This window comes from Triticum urartu, chromosome 7 (assembly GCF_003073215.2).
Source record: "Triticum urartu cultivar G1812 chromosome 7, Tu2.1, whole genome shotgun sequence".
Taxonomy (NCBI): Eukaryota; Viridiplantae; Streptophyta; class Magnoliopsida; order Poales; family Poaceae; genus Triticum; species Triticum urartu.
Genome location: NC_053028.1, coordinates 672574913 through 672586318, shown reverse-complemented (window position 1 = coordinate 672586318; position 11406 = coordinate 672574913). Strand labels below are relative to the sequence as shown.

At 45.6% G+C, this 11406-nt stretch overlaps 2 long non-coding RNA genes across 2 annotated transcripts; both read right to left on the bottom strand.

The window, feature by feature from the left end:
• Nucleotides 1–1068: 1068 nt before the first annotated feature.
• On the bottom strand, nt 1069–1688 carry LOC125519856. Its single transcript, XR_007288343.1, has 4 exons — nt 1594–1688; nt 1354–1373; nt 1219–1278; nt 1069–1132 (listed from the first exon to the last, which is right to left on the bottom strand). It is a non-coding gene; the product is annotated as an uncharacterized LOC125519856 (long non-coding RNA).
• Nucleotides 1689–1741: 53 nt separating this feature from the next.
• LOC125525662 lies at nt 1742–2239 on the bottom strand. Its single transcript, XR_007291387.1, has 3 exons — nt 2180–2239; nt 1932–2027; nt 1742–1847 (listed from the first exon to the last, which is right to left on the bottom strand). It is a non-coding gene; the product is annotated as an uncharacterized LOC125525662 (long non-coding RNA).
• Between the last annotated feature and the right edge of the window lie 9167 nt (nt 2240–11406).

The window sequence follows — 11406 nt, the reverse complement described above, 5'->3', positions numbered from 1 at the left end:
GCCGAACAGATAGCACTGCATTTCCATACACCACCCAGACAATCGAACATTCGCTTCCCTTTGGTATTATCGTAAGTAAACACCGACCTCATATTGTTCGGGAAAAAGACACTGACCTCATACAACCTGAGAGAGGAATCACGAAGTTCCTGGCATGCCTAGATTTTTCATAGCAAGGAAGGATGCATTTCAAAGCTTCATCACATGCTATCACATTATGTTCAATCAGGACAGCAACGACAAAGAAGGTAACGCAAACTGTGTGTAATGCAAACAATACAAAGAAGGTAACTGCAGCTCCCTCCACATTTTCACATCCAGGGTTGGGACCGGCAAAGGCAATGTTAAACCACAACAATACAAAACACAAATTATACAACAACATCAATCATTCAAGCAAAGCATACATGACACACAATCAAGCAAATGCAATATCAATGCAGCTCCCTCCACATTTTCACATCCGGGCTTGGGACCGGCAAAGGCAGTGTTACACCACAACAAACAAAACATACAACACCAATCATTCAAGCAAAGCATTCATGACACACCATCAAGCAAAGCATTCAGGACACACCATCAAGCAAAGCATCCAAGACACACCATCAAGCAAAGCATACATCACACACCATCAAGCAAATGCAATACTAATTCAAACACATACACACAGTCGGTCACACAGAGAGTCACAGTCACAAACAGATTCAATCACACACACACAGTAGCAGTCACACAGAGTCAGTCACACATACACAGTCAGTCACACACACAAGAGATAGAAAGGGCACAAACAGAAAGCTAATACTACAAGCAAGACCCATAATGTAAGTTGTTTGGCATGCAGTACCTTCCAGGAATAACTTTTGCTATTTTTGCTCATTTATTCCCAAATACCTGATGGCATTAATCAGTGCATGTTCCTCAGTAGTCCAAGCATCCTTCCATATGTTTGGTTTCAGATGATTATGGCACCTAAGATGTTTTGAATGAATTCAAAAATCAGCTTCATATTAACAACTATGATGTTTTGAATGAATTCAAAAATCAGCTTCATATTAACAACTACATCACCTAGACCAAATGTGTTTCCCCCGATAGCAGCCACAACTTGATTGAAGAATAGAGCAACCGTCTGCAGAAAGAAGAACAAAATAGTTAGCACAGACTGCGAATAGAGAAAGAGACGCCAAGAAACAACAAGTTACTCAAGGCAATTACCTGTTCATTAGCGATCGGAGGAAGTCCACCAAAGTAAACACGCCGAGAATGCCGAGTAACCTAAGAAAATAGTAGTCAGACATATGCATCCGGAACAAGAAAAATCTCAAGCACAAAGGAAAAAATCGAGCATACCTACTGTGTCGTGGCAGTGGCTGCATAGCAAGTGGATCGATGCAAAGGAAAGAAAGAATTAGAAAGTAATAACAAAACATTGAATAATAAAGAAGCATAATAGATCACAGGTGGGTTCATTCTGCCATCACCAAATAAACTGCAAATCAGAGTGAATCTGGTCGCGTTGTGATGACAGAATGGACTATCCATGATTTGACTACTAGCTACACTGAATCATAAAAGGAGCACAGTAGTCACCTGTCCTAGAGCGGATAAATTGAACGTGTTCGGGAGCATGTTCGGAAACATCCCAGGATCAGCAGCAGGAAGTTCTGGTAGCTGACCTGCAATGCATCGATAGAGAATTGTTACCAGTGTGTTTACCTTGCACATAGGGGGAAAATGCATTTCAGCAAACCATATAAAAATAAAACAATCAAAAGAAATAACTTGCAATACGACCATTTTGTTAGTCCATACTTGTTTACAAGGTCAATAATTTTGTCATCTTCCTGTAGAAAAAATATCATAAATATAACTATAAAATGTGCAAAATCTTTTTTTTCTCGAGCAAAGTCAGGAGTGCAATGACAAACCTCTTGAGTCCAAGGACCTTTGATGAGTTCAGTGTTAAAGAACCTTCTGCCATGGATGTAAACATTGCACCTCTGTCCTATCCGGAAATAATTCAGCTGCGTAGGTAGATACTGACACAATATGTGAGCTCACCACACTTTCATATATAGAACAACATCCAAAGAAGCATGGTATTACTAGCTAAAATGTGGGATATGCATAACTATTGTGTACAAACTTGAAAGGAGTTAAATTCGAGAGGGGTTACCATACAAACACAGACCAGGTTATGAGTGATCCACGGCTTCAGTTCAAACACAAGAAGCACAACATAAGAACCATAACAAATCAAATTAGCCATCATGAAAACCTCCATCCACCCTGGATTCTACATATACATCATTCTGAGCACAAACATCATACTTGTGGCAGGAAAATATGCATCAATGCATTGAAGAGTGTCCAAAGGGCAATGATACTACCAACTACAGAGGTATGTAGGTCATTAAATTACATGCCCATGACCTTATAGAAATTTCCATGCATAGGTAGTTATGGAGTGCTTGCACAATGACACGCAGTCACAGTCAACACACGTACACACATACACACAGTCACAATCAATACATAGTCATAAAATGACACACAGTCACAGTCAACACACACACACACACACAATGGAGCACTTGCACACAAGAAACAGACAAAGAAACACACACAATCAGTCACACACACAATCAGTCACACACACAAACAGTCAGTCACACACAGTCACACAGACACAATGTTAGACACAGACAGAATCAGTCACACATACAAACAGTCAGTCACACACAGTCACATAGACACACACAAGAAACAGAGATAGATAGGATGAAACTAATCAAAGACATGTGAAAAAATAAACTATTTGTTCAAGCTTCCCGTTCAAAACCTTCAACTCTGCATTATTTTAGTTCTTCAATTCGAAACCTCTCTCTGCATTACCCAACTACAAGCCAGGAGGCCACTACTGTTATATAAACAAAGACAAGTGTAAGAGAGCCAGAGAGCAAATTAGGAGGTACCTTTTCTTTATCACCAAATTTCAGAGTCTGCACGTACCAAAATTGTATTTTGTGTCATAAGATGAACCTAAAGAACTCATCAGGAAAATACTCAAATTAACAGATCAAGTGAATCATGGAGAACATCATGTAGAATAGTACTCCAACAAATCCAAAGCAATTCAAGTATATATGTAGATAATCAGAGCTCATGTACATGCAAACCTTTCCCTCCCATAAGGTTATAAATTTGCAAGCTGAAGATCAAAATTCGATTACCTTAGTTGGCAAAACAGAAAGCGATAGGAACCCTGAGCAGTCCTTGGCATACTATCAGCATACTATCAGAATTATCGGTCCTGGAAAGAGCAACATACTATCAGCATGAATACATAATCTTGTGAAGTGAACAAGGAAAACATGGCTAAATAAGTGTTTTGGGACTACAGACAACAACATCACAAAATGTAGAAAACATAAATATACATGTGCTGTAAGCAAACCCCGCCCATCAGTGTCCTTAGCAACACAAGGAAGAGCAAATGTGACATTTGTCTATATCCTACCTGAAATACTTAGAAAAGCATTATTCCAGTGAATGGACAGCAGTAATACAAAAAAGAATATGATATCCACATAAGACATAACGTATCACAAAAAATGTATTGTCAAACACCACGGTATACATGATTATTAAGATAAGAAAAAAAAGGAACAAAAACAGGGAAAAGGGTGCTGTGATGACTGAGTGAGATAAACAGGGAAAAGGGCTTGGGATGCATTGGATGCCAAACCGGCCACGCAAAGGAGTGGAAGCCAAGCAAGTGAGTGTTACAAGAATCAAACTTTTCTGCTCAGCCTATCATCATCTATCAGCAGGAGAGAAAAGCCTGACTAGTGCACGTCTCCGGATCCCTGCCTGCTCAAAACGGCCTACATGGTTTGCATCCTTGAACACATCCCCACATATGGGGAGACGACATTGGAACACAAGAAAAGCATGAACAAGAAACCAATTGGACAAACCATATAAGCATAGTAACACAATCAGAATCACCCCATCCAATCAGTCAAACACAATCACACACAGATAATGGAGCACTTGCACACATGAAGCAGACAAAGAAACATACATAGATAGGGGCACATCACACACACAGTCAGACACACACAATGGATTGCTTGCACACAAGAAACACACAAAGAAACATACATAGATAAGGGTACAGACAGAAAGCTAATACATGCAAGGCTGAAGTAAACTCAGAAAGCTATAAAGAAGTTCCAGAAACTGAATGAGTAAACTGATTTCTGTAGAGGGGTGAGGGTAATTCAGATCTTCATTCTTGAAAACAGGAAGCTAGTTAGATCATCATCACTACGGCACTACCCACAAGTTTGCAGGCACACAGACACCTGCTTATTCTTGTCACAAAGTCTAGGCAAAGCAAGAAAAGCATCATTTTAGTGACTGGACATCAGTAATTGATATCATATATCATGCATAATAGAGTTAGTGAACCTCAAAAGGGAACAAAGAACAGTAGAAATGTATTGTTAAACACCACGGTAAATGATTATGGTAAGAAAAATTGACAGCGTGAATGTTCATGCACACGCAAAAGAGATACCACTTGCAAACAAAACCTACTTGCGTTGAACATAAATTAAATTACAAAATTAGCAGATTTACACTATATTAGGCAACAACCAGGTTATAAACAAGCATAGCATAAAATCTATATGCAATCCAAATCCTAATCACACCCAGGCTTCCCAAGTGTATGGCTTACATAGCGACAAATACAGAAGTCAACATTCTTGATATTTTAACCAGAGTGAGTACAAATTTTGCTCCATAAAATTTAACAGGACAAATAAAAGGGACATGAAAAAAGTGAGCAGCATTGACAAAAAACATGTGATGATCATGCTTTCACAGATAAATAAACTCTGGAGTTATGCTCACAGCGGAATCATATATGCCCAGGTGTGCAATGACACGATTATGGAGTTATGCTATGCAATCTAGAAGACTAGCGGCACCTCATCTAGTACTCCTATATGAAAATGGAAATAGCAACACGAGGAATAAAAGAAGGAAACCTTGTCCTACAGTAGCAGCAGCATGTGTTCAATTAGTCAAGCAGCAAGCCACATGATTTGCACTCTTTTAAAACTTTCTGATATGCCTGCCTGCTCGAAATGGCACCCCTGAACACACATCAACATATATGGGAACATAAACAGAGCATGATAGGAAGTAACCAACCATTTGAATTGAAAAGAACAGAAATTAACACCCATCAGAACAACACCACCCCTGCATCTAGCCCGATGAAAGTGAAACAAGCTAGCTGGTACAATTAGAATCGACATAGGAACCGGAGCATCTAGGCTAACACGAACAAGCTAGCCGTTTGAGATCAGAGAACAACCGACGAACAACACAAGAGCCTAGGAACCGGTCTGAACTAGCACGACGAACTGACAACTGCTCTCCACCTCTCCACCTCCGACAGTAATCCGATTTCAAAACTAAGACCCAACCGCTCCTGTAACACTTGCTCTGACACGAACACGAAGAAACGCAGGATACAAAGCGTCTCTCAGACAACATAAGCACACACACAAATTTCTGAATCGCATAGACCCTCGAGGAGACGGACAAGAACATGTGAGCGCATCGGGGCAACGACGAGGACGAGCAAAACAAAAATGGTCGACGGCGAGGACGAGCAGGACCAAATCAGAAGCGACTCTAAACTGACGACGGCGGGGACGAGTAGAACCAAATCAGAAGCGAGCGACTCTAAACCGACGACGGCGGGGACGCGCAAAATCAACTCGGGAGCGGTTCTAAACTGACGAACTGAGCACGAGCAAACTCAAATCGGTCACGGTCCTAAACGGATGTTAGGAGACTGGGAAGTAAAAAGAATTCCTAATCTCTACGCCAGGATGCCTTACCAGAGCGATGAGGAGACTGGGAAGTAAAAAGAATTCCTAATCTCTCCGATATATAATTCCTAAATGACTCAAAACAATTTTCTAGACACAACTCGGCCGCTAAAAAAACGATCAAGCAATGGGGCTCCTAAGGTCGGGAAAGGCTCTGATACCAACTTGTAACACCCTCGATGCGGCTATATCTCCCACGTGTCGAAGCACGACTTAGAGGCATAACCGCATTGAAAGCAATGTCGCAAGTGAGGTAATCTTCACACAAACCCATGTAATACATAAGGGAAAAGAGATACATAGTTGGCTTACAATCGCCACTTCACACAATTACATGAGTAAAACATTACATCATCCAGAAACAATCAAGGTCCGACTACGGAACCAAAATAAAAGAAGAACCCCAAATGCGACAAAGGCCCCCGATCGACCCCAACTGGGCTCCACTACTGATCAGCTAGAACGAAACAACACAAAGGACAAGATCTTCAACGAGCTCCGCCTGAGCTTGGTTGCGTCAACTGCACGGACTCATCGGCACCTGCAAACTGGTTTTGGAAGTATCTGTGAGCCACAGGGACTCAGCAATCTCGCACCCTCGCGATCAAGACTATTTAAGCTTATGGGTAAGGTAAGGTATGAGGTGGAGCTGCAGCAAGCGACTAGCATATATGGTGGCTAACATACGCAAATGAGAGCGAGAAGAGAAGGCAAAGCACGTTCGAGAAAGTATGATCAAGAAGTGATCCTAAACAACCTACGTCAAGCATAACTCCAACACCGTGTTCACTTCCCGGACTCCGCCGGAAAGAGACCATCACGGTTACACACGCTTTGATTCATTTTAATTAAGGTCAAGTTTCAGGTTTTCTACAACCGGACGTTAACAAATTCCCATCTGCCCATAACCGCGGGCACGGCTTTCGAAAGTTCAAATCCCTGCAGGGGTGTCCCAACTTAGCCCATCACAAGCTCTCACGGTCAACGAAGGAATAGACCTCCACCCGACGTTCCGATCAGACTCGGTATCCCGGTACAACAAGACATTTCGACAGGGTAAAACTAAACCAGCAACACCGCCCGAATGTGCCGACAAATCCCGATAGGAGCTGCACATATCTCTTTCTCAGGGCACACTCAGATGAGCCAGACGTCGGGATAGGCCAGCCCAGAGTTGCCCCTGGTAGCTCCGGACATCGCTCAGTTGGACCAACACTCAGAGGAGCACTGGCCCGGGGGGGGGGTAAAATAATGATGACCCTCAGGAGCGCGACTCCCAAGGGAAAAGAAAAGGCTAGGTGGCAAATGGTAAAACCAATGTTGGGCATTGCTGGAAGAGCTTTACTTAAGGCGAACTGTCAAGGGGTTCCCATTATAGCCCAACCGCGTAAGGGACGCAAAATCCGGGAACATAACACCGATATGACGGAAACTAGGGCGGCAAGAGTGGAACAAAACACCAGGCATAAGGCCGAGCCTTCCACCCTTTACCAAGTATATAGATGCATTAATTAAATAGAGATATTTGTGATATCCCAACAAATAAACCATGTTCCAACATGGAACACAACTTCCAATCTTCACCTGCAACTAACAACGCTATAAGAGGGGCTGAGCAAAGCGGTAACATAGCCAAACAACGGTTTGCTAGGACAAGGTGGGTTAGAGGCTTTAAATATGGGAGGCATGATAAGCAAGTGGTAGGTATCGTAGCATAGGCATAGCAAAAGAGCGAGCATCTAGCAAGCAAAGATAGAAGTGATTTCGAGGGTATGGTCATCTTGCCTGCAAAGTTGTCAGAGTTGACTGGATCTCGAAAGCAAACTCAACGGGCTCCTCGTTAGCGAACTCGTCTCCCGGCTCTACCCAAACAAGACAAACAAGCAACAAAGGACACAATCAACCACGTGCAAAGCTCAAACAATATGATGCAAAGATGATGTGCTATGCGGGATGCGATGCGGGATGCAAAATGCAAGATATGACAGGGAATGCATGAACCTGGCCTCAACTTGGAAAACCAAGTGTGCCACTGGAAAGATGAGATGAAATCGCTTGAAAACGGTATAAAGAACGCCGGAATCGGAGTTACGGTTTGGAAATGGCAAGCGATTCAAAAATGACACCGGTCTGCGATTTACAGCAAGTAGCCATCTAAATGCAATGAGATGAACATGCTACATCAACCAAACATGACAACAAAATACATGACAGGGATGCACACAAGACGCTTAACAAAAGTCTAGCACTGAGCTACGGCCAAATCATCCATTAACAGGTTCAAACAAGCATGGCAAAAATGCATATGACAAACAGATCTCAGACTTCGTGAAATTAACACTTGTCTGGAATTCAGATCAGGTAGCCCTCTTTGGAGCAACAAAACTACATGCTAAAGGATGTGAACATGGCAAAGTAAAGCATGGCATGGAGCTACTCAAAGAGCTTAACAAAAGTCCCTTAGTGACCTTGAGCCAAAAAGGACCAGAAAATACAATTGCAAGCATGTGAACATAGCAAAAACATCAGTTTACAGACTTAGTGAAAAACTGACACATGTTGAAATATAACTCAAGTAGGCATGTTTACGAGCTCGATGCACTCACTACGGTGCAAGTCATGGCAAGACAAGCATAAACCCATCAAGAAGGCACAAAAAGCAAGCTAGACATGGCAAGAACAATAGCATAGCATGCACGGATCAACTACAACATCATCGGCAAAATTGCAAACAAGTTGACAATCTGCCCAGATTCACAAAGTAGCAAAAGTAGAGCTCGATTTACTCAAGCTAGGGTGCTCCATAATTGCAAACAAAGACATGGATGGATAGAGCACTACAATATTAACAAAACATCCTTACTGATCATCCTCAAAAGAGGCACGGATCACTAGGAAACAACATGGACATATGGCATCATGAGATAAACAGCTCCAGGACTTTGTGAAATTACTAAGTCCCTGAAAACAGAATTAGCAAGTGCACCACTTTGCAAGCTTGCACTAGACACCACACACATCACAAAAATACATGGGTTGCACCTCTGGAAAGATGACAAAACCCTTAACAAAACATATGTAGAACTCACGGGCATATCATACACACAATAATCATGGCAAAAATGACAAAAGTGCTAAACGGAGTAGCAGATCTGACAATTAACTCAAGTAGCCCTCTTCTAACAGCATTTCGGGCATCAAGATGAGCTCAAATGAAAATGATGCAATGGAATGAAATGATTTACTCTCTGAGATGAACATTTTGATATGCTATATGCATGAATCGAAGCTACGGATGCAAAGTTACGGAGCTACGAACAGAGGCACTTGGATCTGGGAATTTCGGGACTTGGTGAAAACTATACCTCCGGAAAAAGTCAAACCGGGACGAAGTGGTACGGGACGGAGGGATCCGGATCTGGACGGGGCGTTTGGATCGGGGGAGTGGTGGATCTGATCCCGCTTCGTGGATCTCGCCGGAGAAGTTCGCCGGAGACGGGGGAGACGGCCGGAGAGGAGGAAGAAGGCGACGCGGAGGCCGGAGGACGACGCCGGCGAGGCAGCGACGGAGGACGCCGGCGAGCGAGGTGGCGGCGCACGTCGACCGAGGCGGCCGGCGGCGAGGAGGCGTGGCGGCGCGGCGGCGCATGGCGGCGAGGCGGCGCAGGCGCGGGGAGGCGAGCCCCGGGCGGCGGCGGCGAGCATGGCGAGGCGGCGGTGGGCGGCGCCGGCGACGAACGGCGGGCGGAGGCGTGGGGGCGCACGGGCGGTTGGTGGCGACTGGCGCCAGGCGGCGGCGGATCTGGGCCCGCGCGGGCCGGCCTCGGGCCCCGCGGGCTGGCGGCGGCGGGAGGAGAGAGGGCGCGGGCGCTGGATGAGGTGGCGGCGGCTGAGTGGCTGAAGGTGGCGGCGGCGGTGACGTGGCCCGCTCTCATTGGCCGGGGGTAGGTGGCCGGGCGGTGGACATGTCCGGGCGGCGCGGGAAGAAACGTCCGGCTGCGCGCGGAGGAGGAGGTTAGGGTTCATCTGCGCGAAAATTCCGGGAGGGACACATATTTATAGGTAGAGGGAGCTAGGAGAGTCCAAATGAGGTGCGGTTTTCGGCCACGCGATTGTGATCGAACGCTCTAGATGATGGAGCAGAGTTAGGTGGGTTTTGGGCCAAATTGGAGGGGTGTTGGGCTGTAACACACACGAGGCCTTTTCGGTCCCTCGGTTAACCGTTGGAGTATCAAACAAAGTCCAAATGATACGAAACTTGACCGGCGGTCTACCGGTAGTAAACCAAGGCCGCTTGGCAAGTCTCGGTCCAATCCGGAAATGTTTAAACCCCACACATGAAAGAAAGGTAGAAACGACCACCGGAGGAGAACGGAGCGCCGGATTGCAAAACGGACAACGGGAAAAATGCTCGGATGCATGAGACGAACATGTATGCAAATGAAATGCACATGATGACATGATATGCAATGCATGACACGCAAGCAATGACAAGGCAACAACAGCGAATAACTGCACGACACCTGGCACATCAGTCTCGGGGCGTTACAGCTGGCCAAAGGGCGCGGCTTTATAGCCGGGGCAGAGGCGGTGGTGGCAGCCAAAGGCTCGTCCTTGGCCGAGGTGCGCGTGGCGTGGTGGCGGAAATAAAAGGAAAGTGGAGCTGTGGGTTCATGATGGATGGAAGGATCCGGAGCGGGCAGGGGCAGGGGTAGGCATTAATGCGAGGTCGGCTGCTGTGCGGTGCTTCCCTCTCGAATTGGGGGCGGACATGGGAATTTCTTACCGTTGCGATGCCCATCCACACCGTGTCTTGGAATTTTTTTCTAATATTCTCAAAAGGAAATTGTTTTTTAGTAGTACAGGTCATGGCATACCATACCATATTAGGCCATATCAAATGCTTGCCATAATCCGACGGCCAGCTAAGGCACGCAGAGTGAAAGTGTGGTCGCCGATGAGCAAGAGTAGAACATGGGACACCTATCGGCTCATGGGACTCGAGGCCTCACCGCCTCCCATGCCCTACTGCTCCTTGTCGGAGTCTGTAGCATGTCCGTCACCAGTTCATGTGAGATCGATGATGGACATGGACGGACATGCCTTGTCGTGGAATCGGCACCCTTGAAACTTCATTGGCGGCGCGAAAGGTGCGCAACTGCCGACATTCTCATCCGCGATCGCCTCCGCGTCCGACTGTGACGCGACCGCGTTGTAGGCGGCATGAGCAAGCGCAGCCTTGTACAACACCCTTTGCTCAGTGACGAAGTTGGGTTTCTCCGCGGCCTTGGCCGCCTCCTCCGCCTCCATGTCGGACTGTGTTGCAGGCGGCATGAGTGTGCACGGCCTTGTACAACACCCTTTGCTCAATGAAGTTGGGGTTCTCCGCGGCCTTGGCCACCTCGGCCTCCTCGCTCACGAAGCTGGCCGTAGATTTGGCCTTTTGTCAGCCCATGCTGCTGGAGGAGGGAAAAGTTGTACCATGTTC